General features: G+C 37.9%; 1 protein-coding gene and 1 long non-coding RNA gene across 6 annotated transcripts in view; one reads left to right on the top strand and one right to left on the bottom strand.

Annotated features, from left to right (window-relative positions):
- The window catches only part of LIN7C (lin-7 homolog C, crumbs cell polarity complex component), a 385,573-nt gene that overhangs the window by 33,244 nt on the left and 326,462 nt on the right, over window positions 1-25,867 (bottom strand). The window lies entirely within an intron of this gene.
- The window catches only part of LOC126934718 (uncharacterized), a 136,597-nt gene continuing 125,187 nt past the window's right edge, over window positions 14,458-25,867 (top strand). Inside the window, exon 1 of one of the 5 annotated variants that reach the window (XR_007719081.1) lies at window positions 14,458-14,681. This is a non-coding gene — a long non-coding RNA (uncharacterized LOC126934718). The remainder of the gene's footprint in view (window positions 14,682-25,867) is intronic. The other 4 variants (XR_007719080.1, XR_007719079.1, XR_007719083.1 and 1 more) reach the window with 4 other exon arrangements.

The raw sequence follows: 25,867 nt of genomic DNA, 5'->3' as shown, positions 1-25,867 counted from the left end.
GAGCCACCGCGCCCGGCCACTGGTGTCTTATCTACTCCTACTCTGCTAAAAAAATTGCATTTATTTATTTATTTATTTTTGGAGACAGAGTCTCGCTCTGTTGCCCAGGCTGTAGTGCAGTGGCATGATCTCAGCTCACTGCAACCTCTGCCTCCTGGGTTCAAGCAATTCGTCTGCCTCAGTCTCCCAAGTAGCTGGGACTACAGGCGCCTGCCACCATGCCTGGCTAATTTTTTTGTATTTTTAGTAAAGACGGGTTTTCACCATGTTGGCCAGGCTGGTCTGGAATTCCTGACCTCAAGTGATCCTCCTGCCTCGGCCTCCCAAAGTGCTGGGATTACAGGTGTGAGCCACGGCGCCCGACCAGAAAATTGCATTTATTATATACTGCCCCGTCCCCATGGAGAACTCTTGGCATTCTAAAATCATTGTTGCCCATCTTTTCCTTCCCATTGAGTCAACATTTCCCCTTTCCCATCCTTTTCTCATTCCTACTTCCTAGCTTTACTATCTCCTATATAACCTGCTGAGCCTCAGTTTCCTCAGGAGTAAAATGGAGATAATAAGAAACACCTGCCTTACCAATGTCACACAGCTATTGAGGATCAAATGAGATAATGGATAGGAAAGTGCTTTATTTCTACAAATGTAGGCTATTGTCAGTGTCATTTACTTAGTGTTCTTCATTAGCTAGCTACATAGTCTAGATTACCTTGTTGTGTTTCAAATGTGGAAGGCTTGCTGTTTCTGGTAAGTTGAGGACCATTTCAAAGCCTCAAGAAAATGATTGGAAATGAATCAATGTAAGAACATTTTCTTGTTGGGTAGTTCATCCAATTTTTATGTATGCTGTTTGTCTTCTTTTCATTTGGATATAGGTTGCCTTCAGCTCCCAGTACTGTGAAATAAGAGGCAATAATTATAAATCCTTTGGAGATTAAGCATTTCCATCCTCATAGCTGCTGCTTAAAATTTGATTTCCCCTTGATTTTCAATAAAAGGAGGATAACAGAATGTTATTCATTCTAATTATAAACCAATAGGAATTCTAGGCATTACTTTACAAATAGCTGCTTTCATGTCAGAATAATGAGTGTTGAGAGGAAGAGCTCTGAGCCCTTTACTATATTCTTTGTTTTCATTATTTTTATACTTGTAAGGAAGATGGACACATTGAGGAATAGAGACTCCACAGAATTGTTGTCTGAGTTGCGACAGCTTTTCACCTTCTTTTTCATTACCACATGTAACATATTTTCTGCAGGCTTTGTAAAGAAAATAATTTAAATCTATGTTTACAATTTTCACACTGACTTTAACTTATTTTATTTTTGGTTGGTGTTCACTCTGGGTATTTGAGGGTTTTAAGCTGTCTGCAAAAAGCTGCGATCTTTGTCTCCAAAGAATATTTAAGCCACTTTTGCAGAATCAGAATGTGTTAAGCGAAGCCCATCTTTACATAGGAAAAAGTAAAAGGAACTAATATTAATTGAATGTTCACTACATGCTGGGTCTCCTGCCAGGCTCTTTACACATATCATTTTATATAATCCTCATAGCAACTCTATATTATATGATATTATCTACATTTTTTTCACAAGTAAACTAAAGTGAGCAAGTTACATTATCAGAGTTTAAAGACACCTGTGGTATATCCCTATGAAAAACCTAATTCACTATGTGTTCTGGTCTATGGCATTTACATTTTTGAAACATTTTATCTTTCCAAAATTGTAGTTACTTCCCCCTACCTTGACAGATTCCACTGTTTTTGATTTAAAAAAGAAAGTATCCCCTTCATCTGCAAAGTATAAAGATTTAGTTATATTTGAAAAGTTAAGTGCAAATCTGCAAAAATGCTAAAATAATTTATTCATAATTCAAATGGAAAGGTAAAATAATATATTAGTGCTACTGTATACATAATTTTAAGCTGATTTAACACTTTTCTTAATTACAATTTACATTACATACCTCAATATGCGTTCTGTGGAGTTTTTGTTGTTGTTTGTTTTTTTTTAATTCTCTTGAGACAGTCTGTCTCTGTCACCCAGGCTGGAGTGTAGTGGCATGATCTCAGCTCACTGCAGCCTCTGTCTCTTGAGTTCAAGCGATTCTCCTGCCTCAGCCTCCCAAGTATCTGGGAGTACAGGTGCGGGCCACCATACCAGGCTAATTTTTGTATTTTTTTAGTAGAAACGGGGTTTCACCATGTTGGCCAGGTTGGTCTCGAACTCTTGACTTCAAGTGATCTACCCTCCTAGGCCTCCCAGAGTGCTGGGATTACAGGCATGAGCCACCATGCCAGACCAGCATTCTGTGGTTTTAAAAGACAGAATACAAATAGTACTTATACTTGTCTTTTATATAAAAGGATTCTCTGGGGGAGAAGGAGCGGGGAATGAGTTCCTGGTGGCTGGGGAACTAAAACCGTGTACAATGAGGAAAGTGTGCTGAGGAAATACAGAGACCATCTTCTGGTCTGCAGCTTTCATCACCAAAGCTCCATCAGTGTATATAAATGCCTCTCTGCTGGTGGGAAGGTTGTATGGCCTTTGCCCAAGGAGACTCCCGGATGGGATTTGAAGCCTTCTGTAGTTAGGGTTACCTTTTTCAGCCAAATCTAAACCACTTAAAAATAAAATACCACTCTGAGCACAGGGTGATCACCCCCTAAAGGAAACTTGCAAATAATATGAGCACCAATAAGCGAAAGGGGAGAAAAGCAAATGGAGTCTTTTCAATTGTTCTTTCAAAGGGAGAGAAAACTATCATTCTTTGGACGAATTCTTTACAAATGACATTATATATTTTACATCTCATAAAAGTTCTACAAGGAAGTTATAATTTCCCCAATTGTGTAGATGAGAAGTAGCTAAGAATCGTGTTTAGAGTCATGTGGGGGCCCAGATTCAAACCTAAATTGGTCTGGCTTTTTCCACGTTATCAATAATTCCTTGTTGAAGGAACAATTACCTGGATTTTCTTCACTGAAGAGTTATCAAATACAATAGAACAAGTATCTTTTAAAAAATACGAAAACAAAACATTTCTAGTCAATTGTTGGACTTCTTTTGAAGTTCTGGGTTAATATCAGGCAGGCCTTTTACTAATGCATTTTATTTCCTTCTGTCTGCCACCAGCTGGAGCTACTGTATAAAAGCCAATCATTTTGAGTTCAAAGTATAACTCTGCAGTATGAAGGTAGACTACTTTTGCTCCTAAACAATTTGAGAGTAAATTGTGAGGAATTAAAGATTAAGAAATGCAGTGTCATAGGTGATTAAGTAATTGCTATTGATCACTTACTAGTTATGTGATTTGGGCAAGTTATTTTGACTGTGACTACCAGTTTAGTTATGAAATGGTTACGACTACCAATCTTGTGGGGATCACTGTAGGGAAAATTAAATGTTAAGAAATTAGTAAGGAGCCTCCCACATAGTATGTACTCCACATGTGTTCATTAGTATCATTGGCAGTTATTATTACTCATTTTGTTATCAGTATCACAGCCCCAGGGATGCTCAATTCATTGTAATTACAATTCATATTATTACTCATTGTCGTGTGCCTGGCATGTGGCAGGTGCTACTTGACCTCCCATTGCTCAGTGTGTGATTTTTGGGTTTCAGTGTGGTGGACTGTAGGATGTCACCCACACAAGGAGGCATTCTGCTTGGATGTCAAAGGAAAGGAAACTGTGAGAGGCATTTTCGAGGTTGACTGGGTCATTCTGGGTAAGAGCAGTATTTCCCAATATATGTTCTGTAGGATTCTTGTCTCACATGGATCAAATAAGAATGAGAGATATACCATATATATCCCCCACTTCAGGGAGCAACAGTGCATGTAAGTATATTTAAGGCTCTGAAAAATACTGTGAGAATCAACCCTTCTTCTGTTTATGCCTAATCATAAATGATTCCTCCATTTTCTCCATTAAATTAAAAAAGATAATATGTAATATATAAATTTAGATGAACATAGGTATTCATTATTTCATATTATAGAAAAATATGTTGAGAAATATGGCTTTTAACTCAAATTTTGTGTCTTTTTTCCACTCAAATAGTATGAGAAAGACATCAGTGTTTTCCTCTTTATTAGCACCACCTTTGGAGCCATATAATTTTCTGGAGCACTTATTGGCTCACTGGTTTGAGACACAGCAGTTTTTACATGTGTATGATTTGCCACAGCAGATTTTATTTCTAGTTTTTAGTATCCATTTGTATAATATCTGAATTAAAAAATTCATCCTAGTATATTTTTATAATTGTTAGAATAAATGATCTTTAAAAGGTGTTTTCTTTTTTTTTAAAAAAAAAGCAAGTAAAATTGTGAGGTTGTAATGCAGAAATAATTGTGAATTTTGGTTAAATTTACTTGCCTTCCATTTAATGCTTTTTGTCAGGTAACCTCTACTAATTTGACATCAAAAATAGCATTTATTTGGTTAATATGTTCACCCTAAATAATACATTGTTGATAAAGCAATTATAAGAGAGCCCAGTAATACAGGAGCTGGTATAAAAACTGGAATATATGACAATTCTTTCTTTTCTGAGGGATAATTTGAGGAAAACCTTGTCTCATACCTATATTTACATAACCCAGCGTTGTTTGTATGTGAATGTGTATGTGTGTGCTGAAATAACCTGTTTACATGCTAGAAACACCCTCATGGTAATGGTGGCATAGTGGATAATTGTTTTCATCAGGATTTTTCTTGAGAATAGGCTGCTAGCAAGTGCTGTATGTGACAGAAACTTTGGCCAAAAATCTGTATTTATAACCATATCAATTTCTTATATTTTCTTGGTCATTTTAACTTGCTTTTCCCTCAGAATTTAATCAAGTCTTTTAAAAAACTATGGCAGAGTCACTCCCATTCCTGAGACAGTTGGTCAGGAGCTTTACAGAAGGATAAATACTCCATTGAGGTTAGAATGGTGGTGGATTGGCGGTTAGACCACAGAAGAACCCCTGGGGAAGGTAAAGGCCTGGGGATAAAGACATGGCTCTTTTTATTCTGTCATCCTTCTCTCCTTGTAATCTCAGCACTGATGAACCATTAGAATCTCCATGGAAGGTTTTTAAAAAACACGTGATGTCACCTGAGGACATTTAAGTCAGAATGTCTGGGAGTGGACCCCAAGATTAGTGTCTCTCAAAGTCTTCTTCAGGCTTGAAAGGGTTAAACCTTCTAGATGATCATCAGTCCTTTTGTGTCTTCCTCCTAAAAATTTGAACAATAGTGACCTATTAGAAGTCAAGAGTTGGATCTAAACCGAGAAAGCATCTGTGCAATGTACTCTATTTCTTTGTGTAGCTTCTCCCCACTCCCAAGTCACTCCTAATATTTCCATTATAGATTTAGACACAGAAAACCCAGATGAAGAAGCTGCATGCTCCCGATGGGATGGGATGATATTAGTAATGGGAAGTCTTATTTCTGAATTGAATTTGAGTGCTGGGAAAGCATATTGGCTAATGTTTCAGTCCTTTGGTTGAATTTGTGTCTTTGACAACAAATGCTTGTGGTTGAAGTTATACAATTTTCATCTCTTTCCATTTCCCCTCACTGGGGCAAGCTTCCTCTGTGTATTTTTTCCTCTGATGGGAAAGAGCATCTGCAGCTACTTTTCTTCTTAGCCAATAGACTACCTTCTTGTGAGTTATAAAGAGGATAAAATGTGAATTAGAAGCCAAGACTAGAACCCTTCTCCTATGGACATGGTCTATTCAGGAGTTAATTTTAGAGATAAAAATCGGGAACACCAGTTCAATAATAATAATAATAATAATAATAATAATAATAATACCTTACAACTGTGTACCTTACAAGTTAAAATACCTTTTAAAACACTTTCATATTTGTCCCTTTTCTCTTGAACATTCCAAAGAGATTGACAGGACAAATACCAATCACCTCATTTTAAGATTAAGAAACACAGATGCTGTGACGATAAATCAGTTCCCCATGATAACATGGACAGGGACAGAAGTCGGACTAATAACTGGTTCTTCAGTAATTACCCACCTTGAGCAGCTCTGAAGGTCATAGAGTAGACCAGTGGTTCCCAAACTTGGCTGCTTACTAGAATGGCATGGGAGGATTATAAAATAACACAATTATGCCAACTTGCCTCTGGGGCTCTAATTCAATAAACCTAGGATGGGGCTCAGGGAATCTGTCATTTAAAATAATTTCTTCATAGTTGTTCTGAATTTTGATTAAACATTAGAATTACCTGGCAGGGAGGGGCTTTAGAAAATCCCATTGGAGAATCACTTGAGCCCAGGAGGTTGAGGCTGCAGTGCGCTGTGATCATGCTGCTGCACTTCAGCCTGGGCGACAGAGTGAGACCCTTTTTCAAAAACAAAAACAAAACCCATTTCCCAGATTGTATTCCAGACAAATTAAGTTAGAATCTCTAGTGCTGGGACCCAGGCATCAGAGGGTTTTTAAGTATCTCCTGGTGATTTCAGTGTGGAACTAAGGATGAGAAACACTACTATAGACTAGAGCTTTACAAACTCTGTTTTTCAGGATTTCAGCACAGCAAGTAGGAAAAGACAAGAGTAGAATTGTCACTTGTCTGGAGTAAGAAGACTAGGATTCAAGTCCTGGCTCTGCCTCTTGGGAATGTCACTTCATCTCTCTGAGTCTCAGTTTTTTATTTCATCAAATGAGGAAAATGAACAGTACATACCTCTCAGGGAGGCCATGAGTGTTAGATGGGATAATGCAGGTGGAATAACCAGGCACCATACAGCCACCAGCTATTCCTGCTATTTCTCAAAGAACTCCATTAAAGATTGTGTGTGTGTGTGTGTGTGTGTGTGTGTGTGTGTGTGTGTGTGTCCCCCTAGATGTTCCCTTTGTTCAAAGTTTCCACCCTCAACCTTACATGGAGTTAGACTTCTAGGGCATGAAACACAGCTCCAAAAGTTTCCACTAATGAAAGGTTTGGAAATTAAAGGAATGTCCTTAAGTCTTCTTTTTGCTGTTGCTATTGGCATGTTTAGCCCTCTGAACCTTGGAGTTATGAATCTGCCAGTTTGCTAAATGTATACTCAGAAGGGCAATTTCATTTTCAGAATACAAGAACACTTTAGCTATTACTATTCACCCTCCCCATTGCTCCTTTCTAGCTCTTTGAGCTCCCCTGAATGTGCCCTCAAGCACCTCTTGTTTATTCCCATTCAGCAAATTAAGGAAGGTTCTAGTATGTGTTTCTTATTCAGCAAATGCTGAGTTCACTGGAACTCAGGCCTGCTGGAGAACAAATTAACCCATACTATAAACACCTACTCTCTTGCCTGACAATTTGTACTGGTTAGAACGGAATTTTCTAATATTAGGAATGGTGGTATGAGGATCATTTCATAACCACAAACACAGCAAAAGCAATCATGAAATTATGGATGACTCATTGTCAAAGGAACACTTGGATCATTTTGAGCAACCCCCTAGGTTGATCAAATAAGGAAACTTCTGCACCAAACTCACACTGTGCCATTAGTCTTCTCTGTAATTGATTGTTATTGCCAGATTTGTCTCCACCACATCAGACCTATTTTTAAACCTCTCACAATTGCCTTCTCACTAAGTAAAATATTGTTTTTGTGAGCACCTTTCTATTATTTCTTATGTATCTACTTGTTTCTTTCTTAAACTAGACAGTGCATTGAGGACAGAGATTACTTCTTATTTATCCTAAATAAAATAGTACCTGGTGCACAGTAGGTTCTAGTACATACATGTTAAATGTACCATAAATCGTACATTCTTTCCCAATGAAAGGGCTTGTTTCTAACAAGCTAAGGAAACTAAGATTTGCTTTGTATACCACTTCCTCTAGGGTTCCATGAACAAAGAAATTTTGCCATGATATGTACACATATATATTTTAGAGAAAGAAAGGAGCGGGGAGGGAAAGGGAATGGAGAGGAGGGGAAGGGAGGAGAGAGGAACAAAAAGAAGGATGAGAGAGATAATACTAAGTTCATGATACTATTTTAGGTTGTTGGGATACAAAAATGAACAAAACTGCCCAAAATACTTGCTCTCAGAGTTTCCACTAGTGTGTGTGTGTGTGTACGCACATGTAATGAGGAAACAGACAAAAACAAAAAAGTAAATAAGTACAATATAATAGTGTTAGATGGTGGTCAATGCTATAGAGAAAAATAAGTTAGAGTAAGGGAATAGAGAGTGCTGGATGGAGTGGGCTATTGGATTTTCAAATGGAGTGGACAGGGAAGGCCTCGCTGTGAAGATGAAACTCGAGCAAAAATTTAAAGGAGGTGAGGCTGAGGGTCTTGAAGCTATTTGGATGAAGAATATTCCAGGTGGGAGAAATAGGAAGTGTAAAGTCTCTGAGGTGAGAGAGAAATTCAGGAGTTCCCGGGTTGACACAGGCAGTTGGCCTGGAGTGGAGCAGTGCGGGTTAAAGTGTAGGATAAGAAATCACGGGGGTGGCTGGACAGCTGAGTGGCAGTGTTGGGAGAGCTTTGGAGGGACCTGTTAAGTCATTGTAAAGATCAGCTTTTACTCTGACTGAGATGGGAAGCCATTGAGGAATTTGATTTGATTTAAGGTTGAAAGGGTTATTTTTGCTGCCAGGATAAAAATGGTGGGTGGGAAAGTAAAGAGGGAAACAAGAAAATCAGTTAGGAAATTATGGTAACAAGACAGGTGTCTCAGACCATGATAATAGAAGAGGAAATAGTGTATGTGAAAGAATCTGAATAGATGTTGAAGACAGAACTAATAGAATTAACTCTCAGATTGATCATGAGTCATGGGAAAGAGTGAAAAATTATCCCAAGTTGTTTGATCTCAATAGCTCAGTGGATGGATGGAGTTGCCAGCAATTGAGAAAGGGATTCCTAAAGAAGAGGTTTCGAGGTAAAGAGGAAGATGATCTATCTACCTATCTCTTTCTCTTTCTGTAGCTATTTATCTATTTATCTATCTATGTATATATCTAGCTATCTACGTACCTACCTGTCTGTGTCTTTCTATCTAATCAGCTGTTTTATATATGAGGTATTAAAACTCAAGATGTTAGGTATCTGGCTGAAGATCTCATAGCTAACATGAGTGATGTTGGGTTTGAAGTGAAGTATTATGGTATAGACTTCAAAATCCCTACTTTCCCTATCCTACCAGATCTTTTTCCCATATCATTGCTTTTAATCTTCACAACAGCTTTTATCCACATTTAAAAATTTAAAAAACCCTAAAATTTAGAATGTTTACATAATTGGCCTAAGTCATGCAGCTAGTAAGTGAGACAGCAGAGATTCAAACTTGGTTTCTGACTCCAAAATTTATATTATTTTTTTTTCACTTTTATTTTAGGTTCAGGGGTACATGTGCAGGTTTGTTATATAGGTAAATTGTATGTCACAGGGGTTTGGTGTGCAGATTATTTTGTCATCAAGCATAGTACCAAATAGGTAGTTTTTTATTCTTACCCTCCTCCCACTCTCTACCTTCAAGGAGCCCCAGTGTCTGTTGTTCCCTTTTTTGTGTCTATATGTACTCAGTGTTTAGCTCCCACTTATAAGTGAGAACATGCTGTATTGATTTTCTGTTCTTGTGTTAGTTTGCGTAGGCTAAAGGCCTCCAGCTCCATCGATATTATACTGTAAAAGACATGATATTGTTCTTTTTATGGTTACATAGTATTCTGTGGTATATATGTACCATATTTTCCTTATCTGTTCTACGATTGCTGGGCATTTAAGTTGATTCCATGTCTTTGCTATTGTGAATAGTGCTGCAATGAACATATGCATGCTTGTGTCTTTATGGTAGAACAATTTACATCTTTCAGGTATATAAGTAATAACAGGATTTGCTGGGTCAAGTGGTAATTTTGTTTTAAGTTCTTTGAGAAATTGCCAAACTGCTTTCCATATGGCTCAACTAATTTACATTCCCACCGGCAGTATATAAGCATTCCGTTTTCTTTACAACCTCGTCAGCATCTGCTATTTTTTGACTTTTTAATCATAGCCATTCTGACTGGGTGAGATGGTATCTCACTGTGGTTTTGAATTGCATTTCTCTAATGATTAGTGATGTTGAGCCTTTTTTCACATGCTTGTTGACTGCATTTATGTCTTCTTTTGAAAAGTGTTTATTCATGTTCTTTGCCCACTCTGTGGGCTTTTTGTTTGTGGGGTTGTTTTTTGCTTGTAAATTTGTTTGAGTTCCTTATAGATTCTGGACTTTATTGTCAGATGCATAGTTTGTGAATATTTTCTCCCATTCTGTAGGTTGTCTGTTTACTCTGTTGATAGTTTCTTTTGCTGTGCAGAAGCTTTTTAGTTTAATTAGGTTCCATTTGTCAATTTTTGCTTTCGTTGGTATTGCTTTTGGCATTTTTGTCATGAAATCTTTGCCTGCTCCTATGTCAAGAATGGTGTTGCTTAGGTTGTCTTCTAGGGTTTTTACAGTTTTGGGTTTTACATTTAAGTCTTTATTCCACGTTGAGTTGATTTTTGTATATGGTGTAAGGAAGGGGTCTAATTTCAAACTTCTGCATGTGGCTGGCCAGTTATCCCAGCACCATTTACTGAATAGGGAATCCTTTCCCCACTACTTGTTTTTGTTGATTTTGTTGAAGATCAGATAGTTGTAGGTGTGTGGCATAATTTATAGGCTCTCTATTCCATTCCATTTGTCTATATATGTCTGTTTTTGTACCAGTACCATGCTATTTTGGTTACTGTAGGCTTGTAGTATAATTTGAAGTTACATAGTGTGATGCTTGTTGTTTTGTTCTTTTTGCTTAGGATTGCTTTGGTTATTTGGGCTCCTTTTTGGTTCTATATGGATTTTAGAATAGTTTTTCTTATTCTGTGAAGAATGTTATAGGTAGTTTATAGGAATAGCATTGAATCTATAAATTGCTTTGGGCAGTATGGCCATTTTAATGATATTGATTCGTCCTATCCATAAGCATGGAATGTTTTTCCATTTATTTGTGTAAACTCTCATTTCTTTTTTTTTTTTTTTTTTGAGACGGAGTCTGGCTCTGTCGCCCAGGCTGGAGTGCAGTGGCGCGATCTCGGCTCACTGCAAGCTCCGCCTCCTGGGTTCATGCCATTCTCCTGCCTCAGCCTCCCGAGTAGCTGGGACTACAGGCGCCCACAACCGCGCCCGGCTAATTTTTTGTATTTTTAGTAGAGACGGGGTTTCACCGTGGTCTCGATCTCCTGACCTTGTGATCCGCCCGCCTCGGCCTCCCAAAGTGCTGGGATTACAGGCGTGAGCCACTGCGCCTGGCCGTAAACTCTCATTTCTTTGAGCAGTGTTTTGTAGTTCTCCTTGCAGAGATCTTTCACCTCCCTGGTTAGCTGTATTCCTAGGTGTTTATTCTTTTTATGCCTGTTGTGAATGGAACTGCATTCTTCGTGTGGCTCTCAGTTTACATGTTCTTGGTGTATAGGAATGCTACTGATTTTTGTACCTTGATTTTGTATCCTGAAACTTTGCTGAAGTTGTTTATCAGATCTAGGAGCTTTTGGGCAGAGACTATGAGGTTTTCTAAGTATAGAATCATATTGTCTGCAAACAGGAATAGTTTGACTTCTTCTGTTTCTATTTGGATGCCTTTTTTTTCTTTTTCTTTTCTCTTTCTTTCTTTCTTTTTTTTTTTTTTGGGACAGAGTTTCACTCTTGTTGCCCAGGCTGAAGTGCAATGAATGGTACAATGTCGGCTCACTGTAACCCCCACCTGCCAGCTACAAGTGATTCTCCTGCCTCAGCATCACAAGTAGCTGAGATTACAGGCATGCACCACCAGACCCAGCTAATTTTGTATTTTTAGTAGAGATTGGGTTTCACCATGTTGGTCAGGCTGGTCTCGAGCTCCTGACCTCAAGTGATCCACCCATCTTGACCTCCCAAAGTGTTGGGATTACAGTTGTGAGCCACCGCACCTGACCTGGATGCCTTTTATTTCTTTCTGTTGCCTGAGTGTTCTGGTTAGGACTTCCAGTACTCTGTTGAATAGGAGTGATGAGAGAGGGCATCCTTGTCTTGTTCCAGTTTTCAAGGGGTATGCTTCCAGTTTTTGCCTATTCAGTATGATATTGGTTTGGATTTTTCATAGCTGACTCATTATTTTTACATATGTTCCTCCAATGCTTAATTTGTTGAAGGATTTTAACATGAAGAGATGTTGAATTTTATTGAAAACCTTTTCTATATTTATTGAGATGATCATGTGGTTTCTGTTTTTAGTTCCGTTTAGGTAGTGATCACATTTATTGATTTGCATATGTTGAACCAACCTTGCATCCCAGAGATAAGGTCTATTTGATTGTGGCAGATTAGCTTTTTGATGTGTTGCTTGGTTTGCTTTGCCAGTATTTTGTTGAGGATTTTGCATCTGTGTCCCTTAAGGATATTGGCCTGAAGTTTTCTTTTTTAGTTGTGTCTCTGCCAGGTTTGGGTATCAGGATGATACTGACCTCACTTAGAGAGGAGTACCTCCTCCTCAATTTTTTGGAATAGTTTCAGTAGGAATGGTACTAGCTCTTCTTTATACATCTGGTAGAATTTGGCTGTGAATCTGTCTGGTCCTGAGCTTTTTCTGGTTGGTCAGCTTTCTGTTTCTATGAAACTGTCCCACCTATTATTTATGCCTTGCAAAAAGGTGGTAAAGATTACATGTATGTAACACACCCAGCATATACAACATCTGGTGCATAGTATATTTAAATTAAATGATAGCTATTACAGATTAATGTAGATCTCATTTGTGTATATTGTGTATTGTGTATATTGTGCTTCTACCTAAGGGAACTATAAATTTATTAAAATATGAGACTTAATTGTTTTGTGGTCTCAAGGACATCAGAAATATTATTTATTGAGTATGTACAACTACTATATTTCCATAATAATTAGAAATAATAACTTTTTAAAAAACAAAGACGATAGCAACCACAAAAATCATTTATTGAGTGAATCATGTTGGGTACAAATAAGTATATTGTAAAAAGTGTACCATCAACACACGTACAATGTTTATCAGTATTTCCTAGTAGAAGAAACATGAAAGTAGGAGCAGGTAGAACTAAAGAATGCTAGTGTACACAGGGCCATCAGATGCCTTTTAGTAAAGGAGGTCTAGAGCCTTGCAGAAGAGCTTCCCACCCTGTGCAGAGAATGTGTTGCCTATTCTTTGCTTTCTGAAAACTCTTGCCTATTACCACTCTGTGATTAATTCTGTACTAGGCTGTCTAGAGCTTTCACATTTGGGATCATTTTGTTACCCTCTCTCAAATAATTTGATGGGTTCATTATGTCACAAATATCAAATATCTTACATGCAAATGTAAATCCGATGCACCCTCAACTCCAGGCCTGAGTATTTTTTCTACCACACAAAGTTTTTTGCAAAAATTTAAAAAATTGATAGCATTAAATGGTTACCTGAGAAAAGAAGTCCTCAAATCCTTCACTTTAAACAACTAGAAAAATAAAACTAAAATAAACCCAAACAAGCAGACATAAGAATATAACAAAGACAAGAGTGGAGAGCAATGAAATTAAAACCAGAAAAACAATGGGAAAAAAATTGATAAAAACAAAAGCTGATTTTTTGACATTAATGACATTAGCAAAACTGACCAAAAAAAGAGATAAGCCATGAATTACCAATATCAAGAATGAAAGAGGGGGTACCACTATTCCATAAACATTAAATAGATAATAAGGGAATACTAAGAACAACTCTATAGACATAGATTTGAAAACCTAGAAGAAATTAAATTTATATTAATTAAACTTAACTTTCAGTTAAAAGTTTCCAAAAAAGCAACCTTCTAACTCAGATGGTTGCACTGGCAAATTCTACCAATTATTTGTGGAAAATTAATACCAATTCCATACAATCTCTTCCAGAAATAAGAAGACATGAGGCCAGCATTACCCTGATGCAAAAGACAGCATAAGAAAAACAATCTTTTAAACACAACCAAATATACTTCATTAACATAAATGCAAAAATCTTCAGTAAAATATTAACAAACTGAATCCTTAAACATAAAAACAATAATATACCATGACCAAATAGAGATTGTAGTGGGAATATAAGACTGGTTCAATACTGGAGAATTTTTCATTGTAGTCCACCATATTAACAGTCTAAAGAAGAAAAATCACATGATCATATCAATTGTTGCAGGAAAAGTATTTGACAAAATTCAACATTCATTCATGATAAAGACTCTCTGCAAACTAGAAATAGAAACTTTCTCAACCTGATAAAAGGCATACACAAAAACTAACATCATTCTTAATGGTGAAAGACTGAATGCTTTTTCCCTCAATTTAGGAATAAGGCAAGGATATTGATACTTTTTGTTTCTCTGTTCCCACCTAAATGTCACCTTGAATTGTAGTTCCCATAATCCCCATGTGTCATGGGAGGGACCCAGTGGGAGGTAATTTAATCATGGAGGTGGTTACCCTCATGTTGTTCTTGTGATAGTGAGTGAGTTCTCATGAGATCTGATGGTTTTATACGGCGATTTTTTCCGTTTTGCTCAGCACTTCTTCCTGCCATCGTGTGAAGAAGGATGAGTTTGCTTCCCCTTCTGCCGTAATTGTAAGTTTCATGAGGCCTCCTCAGCCCTGCGGAACTGTGAGTCAATTAAACCTCTTTCCTTTATAAATTACCCAGTCTTGGTTATGTTTTTATTAGCAGCATGAGAACGGACTAATACAGATATCTACTCCCATCATTCAACAAATATTTTACTGGGTGCCCTTTCCAGTTAATAAGGTTAAGAAATTAAATAAAAGGCAGGCAGATTTTCAGGTGACATGATTGTCTATGACAAAAATTTCAAGGAATTCATAAGCAAATTCCAAGTACTAAAAAGTGAGTTTAATGAGATTACGGGGTACAAGGTTCAACACACAAGAATCAAATGTATTTCTTTATACTAGCAATGAATAATTGGCAACTAAACATTTTTTTAAAAATTTACATTAGCTCCAAAAAATGAAACATATAGGTACAAGTGTAACAAAGCATGAACAGGGTCTGCATGCTGAAAATTACAAAATCTTAGTAAAATAAAGCAAAAAAGACCTACATAAATGGAGACATATACTATTTTGTGGATTGAAAGAATTAACATAGAAAAAATGTAATTTGACTGGGCGCGGTGGCTCATGCCTATAATCCCAGCACTTTGGGAGGCCGAGGTGGGTGTATCACCTGAGGTCAGGAGTTCGAGATCAGCCTGACCAACATGGAGAAACCCTGTCTCTACTAAAAATACAAAATTAGCCAGGCATGGTGGCTCATGACTCTAATCCCAGCTAGGGAGGCTGAGGCAGGAGAATCACTTGAACCCAGGAGGCAGAGGTTGCAGTGAGCTGAGATCGCGCCATTGCACTCCAGCCTGGACAACAAGAGCGAAACTTGGTCTCATAAAAAAAAAGAAAGAAAAGAAAGATGTCACTCTGCCTAAATTGATCTATAGATTTAATGTAATTCCAAGCAAACCTCAGGAGTATTTTTACAGATCCAGACAAGCCGATTCTAAAATTTATATGGAAAGTCAAGGGAACTGTAATAACCAAAACAATTTTGAAACAGAGTAGTAAAGTTGGAGAAATCACACTATCAGATTTTAAGATTTAATATAAAGCTGTAGCAATCAATTCAGTGTGTATTGACAAAAGGATAGACATATAGATCAATGGAACAGAGAAGCTGGAAACAGACCCACACAAATATATTCTAGATACTTTTCATAAAGTTGCAAAAGTAATTTCATAAAGGAATGATAGCCATTCAACAAATGGTGTTGGAACAGCCAGACAACCATGTGCAAAAAAATGAACCTTCATCTTAATTTCAAATCTTACATAAGAATTAACTAAAAGATTTACATGTAAAATACAAAATTATAAAAATTTAAAGGAAAAAGTTGAGAAAAACTGGCCTGGAGTTAGACAAAGAGTTATTAGACATGATACCAAGAACACAATCATGAAAGAAAAGATTTATGTATTGGATTTCAACAAAATGAAATTTTTTTGCTCTATCAAAGACACTGTATAAGAATGAAAAGACATGCTACAGACTGGTATAAAATATTTGCAAATCACATATCCAATAAAGGACTTGTATCTGGAACACAAAAAAACTCTCATAACTCAACCATAAGAAAAGAAACTACCCACATTAAAGAAAGTACTGCGTTCATCAACTAGAAGTCTCAACATAGTAAAGATTCAGTTCTCCTCAAATTGATTCATAGATTCAACTCAATTCAAATCAAAATCCCAACAGGACTTTTTGTAGGTATATAAAGCTGATTCTAGAATTTATATGAAAAGACCATATAGCATAGAGACAATAGTTAAAAATACTGTATTGTATACTTGCAATCTGCTAAGAAGATAGATCTTAAATCTCCTCACTATACACATACACAAATAGTAACTGTAGAGGTAATAGATGTGTTAATTATAGGGAATGTGGTAATTATTTCATAACGTATACATATATCAAAACATCAAGTTGTATACCTTAAATATATGCTTTTTTTCATGTCAGTGATAGTTTAATAAAACTGTTAAAAAATAGAAAATAAAAATAGCTTATGTGAAAGACAAAGGAACTAAAATATCACAAACGATTTGGGCAAAAGGAATGCAAATAAGCAAACAATTAACAAATGTTCATTTGCTATTCAGAAAATGCAAGTTAAAACCACTATGAGGTACCATGGCATGTCTGTTAGCATAGCTGAAATAAAAAAATATTGACAAGGGCTGGTAGGGATGTGGAGCAACTGGAACTTGTATACATTGCTGGTAACAAAATGAAAAACAATCACTCTGGATAACAGTTTGGCAGTCTCTTGTAAAACTAAACAAACACTTTCCATATGACCCAGCAATTCCATTTCTAGGTACTTGTCGTAAATAAATGAAAACATGTTCACACAAAAACCTGTACGTGAATGTTTATAGCAGCTCTATTCATAATCACCCAAAATGGAAATACCTAAATGTCCTTCAACAAGTAAATGTATAAACAATCTCTGTTACATTTATCCAACGGAATACTACTCAGCAATAAAAGGAACTATTTGTGCACAGAACAACTTGGATGAATCTTAAAGGTATTATAGTAGTTGGAAGAAGCCAGTTTCATGAGGTTGCATACTGTATAATTAATTCCATTCATATGCCATTCTCTAAAAGACAGAACTGTAATGACAGGGAAAAGATCATTCATTTCCAGGGATTAGGAATAGAGAAAGGGTATGACTACAAAAGGGATAACAAGAGAATTTGTCTTTTGGTTATATGGAACTCTTCTGTATCATTATTGTGGAGGTAGTTACAGAAACCTATATATGTGTTAAACGCTAAAATTGGACACAAAAGTCAGTTATGTTGTATGGTAATCTAAAAATAAAATATTTACTTGAATTTTTGGTGCTGAAGAACTTGATTTGTATCTTAAAATGAGACTTTCCAAAATTTGGTTGCATTTGCTCCCTGGGTTGTCTGTACTCATCTATCACCAGCACAGAGACAGAGAGAGAAAGAGGGAGAAAGTTGATTAGTTTATATACTCATACACACTAATGAAGTTGGAAAATCTTTCGGGTGAAATATAATGATTTTGTGGGATGATTTATGCCTTAAGGTTTATATGGAATATTTGTTATAGATGTATCTAAAATCCAGGTAAGGATGGGGAATTCTATTTAGAAAATAAGAGATGTAGATGAAAGAGAATACATAGGGTGAGAAAAAAAACTGAGAATGGCACTCAAGGATACTGATATTTGAGGGAAAATGAGAAAAGGAACTCATAGAGGAAACGGAAACGAGTGTGGGAAGAGAAACAGAGCATTGAAGAAAAGAAAAAGGCCATGGAGGCTGTAATAGTTCATTCTCATGCTGCTATGAAGAACTGCCCGAGACTGGGTAAACGATGAAGGCAAGAAGTTTAATTGACTCAGTTCTATAGGGCCGGGGAGGCCTCAGGAAGCTTACAATCATGGCAGAAGGGGAAGCAAACACATCCTTCTTCACATGGCGGCAGGAAGGAGAAGGATGAGAGCCAAGTAATGGGAGATCCCCTTATAAAACCATCAGATCTCCTGAGAACTTACTTTCAGGAGAATACCATGGGGAAGCTGCCCCCATGAATCAATTATCTCCCACCAGGCCCCTCCCACCAGATGAGGGGACTATGGGAACTATAATTCAAGATGAGATTTGGATGGGGACACAGCCAAACCATATCAGAGGCCAAGAAAGTTGCAAAAGAAGAGTCAGCACTCTCCAATGGCATGGAGAAGTTGAGTAAGATGAGGTTTGAAAAGTCCTCAGTGTGTTTTTCCAATAGAACATCTGTTCTCAACCTTTTGGCACCAAGGACTGGTTTTGTGGAATATAATTTTTCCATGGAGGTGAGGGGAAGGGATGGTTTCGGGATGAAACTGTTCCACGTAAGATCATCAGGCATTATTTAGATTCTCAGGAGTAGACAACCTAGATGTCCCACATGTACATTTCACAAGAGTTCACACTTCTATGAGAATCTAATGCCCAGCTGATCTGACAGGAGGAAGAGCTCAGGCAGTAATGCTTGCTGGCCCACTGCTCACCTCATGCTGTGTGTCTCGATTTTTAACAGGCCATGGACCAGTACCTGTCAGTGGCCCAGGGATTGGGGACCCCTGCTCTAGAAGGTCATTGGTAATGTTGCAAAAGCACTTTTAGGGCTGATGTGGGGGTAAGAATCTTAGGGACATAGCTTTAGAAATACATGAGAGGTAAGGAAGTGCCCTTATAAAGCTTTGGCTTACCTGTATTTAGATTCTTGAATAAAGCTTTGGTGGGAAAATTACTCTTATGTCAAATCATTAGGCCAAGCTAAGTAAGAATTTTGGTGAAATTTTGCATTTCTGGCAAAACTTAAAGCCAAGTAATAGTGGCCTGTACTTAAGCTTTAGACGTAATCTTTTTATTTTTTTTATTGGGTAGTACTCAAAATTAGTAAGTCAGTTCAACACTGGCTAAGCACCTACAGTGTTGCCGATGGTGAAAAGTATACAAACATGTACAAAAAATAAGAACCAAATTTATTTAACCTAACCTTCTCATTTTAAAGATAAAGAAACTGAGACTCAGGAAGGAAATAACTTGACCAAGGACATGCTTTATCTGCCTCCCTACTCTCCCATTGCCATATTTTGCTAGTTCCCCAATTTTTCCCTTTACATAAGCTACTCTCCACCACAAATATAGTACATATGCAGAAGATACTTATAACTATATGGCTAGTCCATTTCCAAATGTATTCATGTAGTTTGTTGAATCAGAATTTTTTTTTTTTTTTTGAGACAGAGTCTTGCTCTGTCACCCAGGCTGGAGTGCAGTGGTAAAATCTCCGCTCACTGAAACCTCTGCTTCCTGGGTTCAAGCGATCGTTGTGCCTCAGCCTCCTGAGTAGCTGGGATTACAGGCATACGCCACCACGCCCAGCTAGTTTTTTTATTTATAGTAGAGACAGGGTTTCACCATGTTGGCCAGGCTGGTCTTGAACGCCTGACCTCAAGTAATCTGCCCACCTTGGCCTCCCAAAGTGTTGGGATTACAGAAATGAGCCACCACACCTGGCCTTGAATCAGATATTTATAAGAAAAGAGATAATACCAACCTAGGCAGTAGCCGGCAACAAATTCAGTGCGCGGAGGGTATGATTGCAAATGGTTGCGTAAAGGAAGAAGAGGTATTAGGAAACAGATTGCCTTTTGAAAACAAAACAAGACCTTTGGCAGGAAAATATTGGGGTAGATAGGTGCATATTAACAGATACTTGACTCTCTCCCTACCTGGGAATTATTCTTCTAGAATTCTTTGCTAAAACTCTAAAGGATTCTTGGTTTGCTCTAATGAGACAGGCAGTTTCTTTACCATAATTCCAGTTAGTGTTTTGAGGGAAGATGGAGTAGGACAATATGACTGGAGTTTCCCTCCAAGATGAATTGGAGAGGAAGAGTGGATGGCCTTTAAAACAAGACTAAATTTAGAAGCACAGTGAGTAAGCATGTTCATGCTCAGGTTTGGTGGGTGAATGTCTGCTTGAGTTCCTTCAGTTACTTATGGGGTGTGTAACCTTAAAAAAGTATATTGACCTCTTTAAGACTCAGTTTTCACCTCTGTAAAATGGGTTCCTTGTGAGTACGAAAGATATATGATGTACCTAGTGCAGTGCCAGACTTATTAAACAAAATACTTAATATTAGATTTTAATTTTATGATTAATTAGAAATGTGTTTCTATTCTGTAGGAAATGTCCAAAGACACTGCAAGCCAACATTTTCAGACAGAAATAGTTCCTGTCTTTAGTAAATTGATCTTTATGTGGCTTCAGCTGGCATGACTAGGCCCCTCGATAGGAATTGCAAAGATATTTAGAGTTGAATGCAAAGCCTGAGCTCAAATGGGATAAATGATGAAGCACTACTAAAGATATAAATGGATAGGCCCCCTACACCAGGGGACTGGTGGGTGGGAGTGGAGGCATTATTTGTCAAGTGGCATCAATGTACACAGCTGACTGTGTCTGTGTGAGGAGAGGAGATGGCAGTTACTGTTGCAAAAGGGACCTGGAAACGGACAGCAGCATGAGCACTGCTGATCAGGTTTCTTTAGGAGGATGAGGGGATTATAATGTCCTGAGAGATTACTGAAGCTTAGAAAGAGGAAGTAGTAGAATCACATCTTCCTGCCCCTGAGAATTTATGCTGCTGGATACCATGTTTCCAGTGCTTCTTATTTTATCCATTCCTTTAAAAATTATTTTAAAATAAAGATGAAAACATAGGTGAAAAAAATGTCTAACTTGTTTGTTTATTGTAGATTTACTCTTGGATTCCAAACAAAAGAGGCAATGGCACAGGGGGTGCTGTTTATATTCCTTTCATCAATCATTGCTGCAACTTAGATATTTAGTATACTTATGCCTCTACACAGATACATATGGTCAAAAGATATGCTATAAAATTCATTTATGAGGACTCACAGTTGCACCTCTCAGAAAAATTTCTGCTCCAGTCATTAAAAAAATTTTTTATAGGCTTGTAATTCAGTTACCTCTTCCCTGGAAGTAAAATTCCAGGGTAGACCAGAAAACTCACTAACGAGTCCCAGTGGTCTTCAACCTTGGCTGCATGCAAAATCAGCTGTAAACTTAAAAAAAAAAAAACAAAAAAACCGAAAAAGTCTGTGCCTGGCCTGGGTCCCATTCCAGAGCATTTAAGTTAGACTCTCTAAAAGTAATTGTCTCCAATTTACTCTATAAAAATTTAAGATTTTAAAAAACCAGGCCAGGCATGGTGGCTCATGCCTGTAATCCCAGCACTTTCGGAGGCCGAGGTGGGCAGATCACTTCAGGTCATGAGTTCGAGACCAGCCTGGCCAACATGGTGAAACACCGTCTCTACTAAAAATCCAAAAATCAGCGGGCCGTGGTGGTGCATGCCTGTAATCACAGCTACTTCAGAGACTGAGGCATGGGAATCACTTGAACCTGGGATGCAGAGGTTGCAGTGAGCTGAGATCCTACCACTATGCTCCAGCCTGGGTGATAGAGTGAGACTCCATCTCAAAAAATAATAATAAAAATAAAATCCAAGTTGGCACAATATTTTTAGCTCTTGTAACAAAATTCTTGACTTAATGAATCTTCTGTGAATAACTTTGGGAGTACTAAAACTTTGTAAACTCTGACCCAGCATATCCATCCTGAGAAACAGAGCAGGAGGAAATGGTCATGGATGCATGCAAAAATGTATCAATCTTGAGTCATTACAACAATACTTTTAATAATAAAAATCAGAAGCATTATAAATGTGCAATAAGAGGAGATTTTTCTTTCAACCATGGTACATCCATTTAGTGGACTACTTTCCAGCCATTAAAAATAATGTAAGAGAAAAATTTAATACATATAACATGCGTGCAATTCATAAAGAGAAGAGAAGGATATTATTCAAGTATGGTGAGGTAGACTTCTTTGGGAAAAATCGATTTGAATAGAAAAAAGACCAAATGAATATATTCCAAAATAGTAATATTTATTATAAAGAAATAGCATGAGAAATGTGATGTATTTTACACTCTTCCTTGGGCCTCATATTATTTTTCAGATTTTCTATGCTAAGCATGAATTATTTTTATAAAGAGAACAATGCTATTAAATTAAAAGCAGTTATAGAACTCTAAAACTCTAAAGATTTATATTAAAATATTACTCTGTGGAGCTGCCCACTTCATATGTTTAAAGTAACTGATGCACATTTTGCATATGCTACCTGTGTGAATAGAGTCCATAAATAAAATAGCCTTATAAAAACACTCTTGATTTTTGTGTGAAAGTAACCATAGGTGAGTCCTTGTTCAATGTATGACTTTGATTTAGGAAGTGGAGTCTGGAACAACTGGCTTAATTTGACAAAGATAGAGGAAGATGAAATTGTATGCTCTGTGATTGGTTTTTGCAGTTGTTCTGAACTAATAGGTTGCTTTCTTCCTTAATGTTTTATAATGAGGAACAGCTGCTATGAGCTGTGCAGGAGGCTTTTCTTCCCTCCTCTCAACCTTCCATCTCCTGGAGTTAAATCAATCTCTGTAATTCAAGAATTGATGAAATAGACAAGGAAGTGGGCTGGCAAATTTATATATTCTGCTTTAAAATGTTTAAGTATCATGTGGAAGAACTAGACTGTTGTGACATAGTGGAATAACATTTACATTTTCCTAAAAAATGTCTTTCAACATTTATCGTTAGACCTGGAGAACACAATATTATTACTTAATTGGGCATTCGATGTAAACCACAAAAGTGAGCAGACTCACTTCTCCGTCAAGTTAATTGGAGTTCAGATCAACCAAGAAGCTAAAGATGAGTTCAAGACTACACTGTTTGAAGATATATCATTATCCCTTGTGAAAGAGTAGATGAGGTGTGGTTGATCTTAGTAACTTCGTGGACTGAAAGGAGAAAAAAAATTAATTAATCTCATTCCTTGAGTATATTTCCTAGTTGTTTTGTGTATGTCTTGATGGGTTTGTTCCCAAACTGAACTGAACCAGAAAGCCCCTATGACACCTCTCTCCAAGGGAAAGACGCACCTAGAAGGAGCTGGGGCTCTGGTGACAGCTGGAGGAGTCACTCTGAAGCCTCACCTCCCACATCACTGTCATCTCTAATAGTGGAGACTGGTTGAACTTCGGAAAGGGAAAAATCGACGACTGAAGATGAGCCTTGGTGAGTGTATTAGTCAGGGTTCTCCAGAGAACCAGAACCAATTGGCCTGTGTGATTATGGAGGCCCAGAAGATCCATGATCGTTTCTCTGCAAACTGGAGAACCAGAAAAGCCAGTGGTGTAGTTTGGTCCATGTCCAAAGGCCTGAGAACCAGGATGAGGTGGCTGATGCTAGTCCTGGAGTCTGAAGACCTGAGAACCAGGAGGTCTGATGTCAAAGGGCAAGAGAAAATGGATATCCCAGCTAAAGAAGAGGGCAAATTCTTCCTTTCTCCACCTTTTAGTTCTATTTGGGCCCTCAACAGATTGGGAACCCTAATGGGGGTGATTATTCTTACCCTGTGAGGTAAGAATTAGTTAAAGTGATTATTCTTACCCTATCTATCAATTCAAATGCTAATCTCTCCTGGAAACACTCTCACAGACTCACCCAGAAATAACGTTTTACCAACTATCTTGGCATCCTTTAGCCCAGTCAAGTTAACACATAAAATTAATCATCACAAGTTCACTAACCCCTTGTCAACTCCGCACTTATGCATATCTCTTTAAACCATACTTAATCTCCAAGTAAATAAAATAACAAGGTCAAAATCCATGTAACATCATACAACTAACCTGTATGCAACCAAAAATAAACTAATCCTTTCCCTCAAAGAGGAGGTAAAATCCTTGAGTGATGTTTACTCTTCTCCTGGAATCCTGTAACTTAAATACTATGATGTAAAATTAACACTATTTAAATATGGATGTGGCCGGGCGCGGTGGCTCAAGCCTGTAATCCCAGCACTTTGGGAGGCCGAGACGGGCGGATCACGAGGTCAGCAGATCGAGACCATCCTGGCTAACACGGTGAAACCCCGTCTCTACTAAAAAATACAAAAAACTAGCCGGGCGAGGTGGCGGGCGCCTGTAGTCCCAGCTACTCGGGAGGCTGAGGCAGGAGAATGGCGTAAACCCGGGAGGCGGAGCTTGCAGTGAGCTGAGATCCGGCCACTGCACTCCGGCCTGGGCGACAGAGCCAGACTCCATCTCAAAAAAAAAAAAAAAAAAAAAAAAAAAAAAAAAAAAAAAAAATAAATATGGATGTAAAGTCATTTGTTACTATGATAAGGGAATAGGAAAGAATACAAAGATACTTGCTTTACATATACACACATGCACAAATATATTTATAACAGAAGAATATATGCAGGACAATTACAGTTCTCATTTTTGTAAATGGTTACATGGTTGTAGCTGATATTTATAAGGACCTTCTTCTACTGCCATTCTGTATTTTCACTGCTTTCAGCAAGCACCTCAGCTGGTTGTGGTTCTTTACCACAGGATAAAGGTGACCCAAACCTTTATTCCTTAAGGGTCTGGGCCATTCACAGTTTTGCCTGAACTGGGTTGTTGTAGTTCCTATTGACCTTAATCACAGGACATGGCAATACTAAGAAACTCTTTAAGAAATCTGTATTCCACACATAGTCTTCTTTACCTCCATTGTGTTGGAGTAGTTCAATTTCCCCTTGGTAGTTTGGATCAATCACCCCAGCCAACACTGTAACTCCCTTCTTTGCTTGTTGACATAGAGGCATTAGGAGCCCAACATGGTTGGGTGGCAGTCTTAACTTCCAGTTCAATGGAATCATTGTTGTATCTCCTGGTGGAAGCATTCTTCCCTCTAGAACTATGACCTCTAGGCCAGTAGAGCATAAAGTCATGGAAACAAGAAGCAAAAATTTTGCCATTGTGTCTCTAGGGGTAATAGTGAATGTTGCCACAACCATTTTTACCCCTTGATTCCTAGACCTGTGATTCTGGCTATGGGAGAAACAGCACCATATATAGGTTGCTGATTCAAAGTATATAGTGCCTTATGGAGGACCTTGCCCAAGCACTGCACCTAACTGGAGCTGTAACTGAGTCTCAAAAGGCCATTCCACCATTTTATCAAGACAGCTGCTTCAGGATGGTAGGGAACAAGGTCAGACCAGTGAATTCCCTGAGTATGGGCCCATTGCTGCAATTCTTTTGCTGTGATCAGAAGTAATGCTGTGTAGAATACCATGATGGTGGATAAGGCATTTTGTAAATCCATGGACAGTAGCTTTGTGTGCAGGGAAGGAAAATCCATGTGCCGAGCTTTGTGTGCAGGGAAGGAAAATCCATGTGCACTGTTGTCTATTCCAGTAAGGACAAAATGCTGCTCCTTTCATGGTAGAAGTGGTTCAGTGTAATGAATCTGCCACCAGGTAGCTGGCTAATCACCCTGGAGAATGGTGCCATACTGGAGGTTCTGTGTTGGTCCCTACTGCTGACACATCAGGCACTTAGCACTGGTTGTAACAAGGTCAGCGTAGGTGAGTGGAAGTCCATGTTGCTAAGTTCATTCATGACCTCCATCCCTGCCACCTTGTCCACTTTGTTCATGAGCCCACTGTGTGATGACAGGGGTAGCTAGGGAAAGAGGCTGATTAGTATCCACAGAACAGGTCGTCCTAGTCACTTGACTATTAAAAT

Source organism: Macaca thibetana, chromosome 14 (genome assembly GCF_024542745.1).
Source record: "Macaca thibetana thibetana isolate TM-01 chromosome 14, ASM2454274v1, whole genome shotgun sequence".
Lineage (NCBI taxonomy): Eukaryota > Metazoa > Chordata > Mammalia > Primates > Cercopithecidae > Macaca > Macaca thibetana.
The sequence above is the reverse complement of the archived record's forward strand: the minus strand, read 5'-3'. Positions and strand labels throughout refer to the sequence as shown.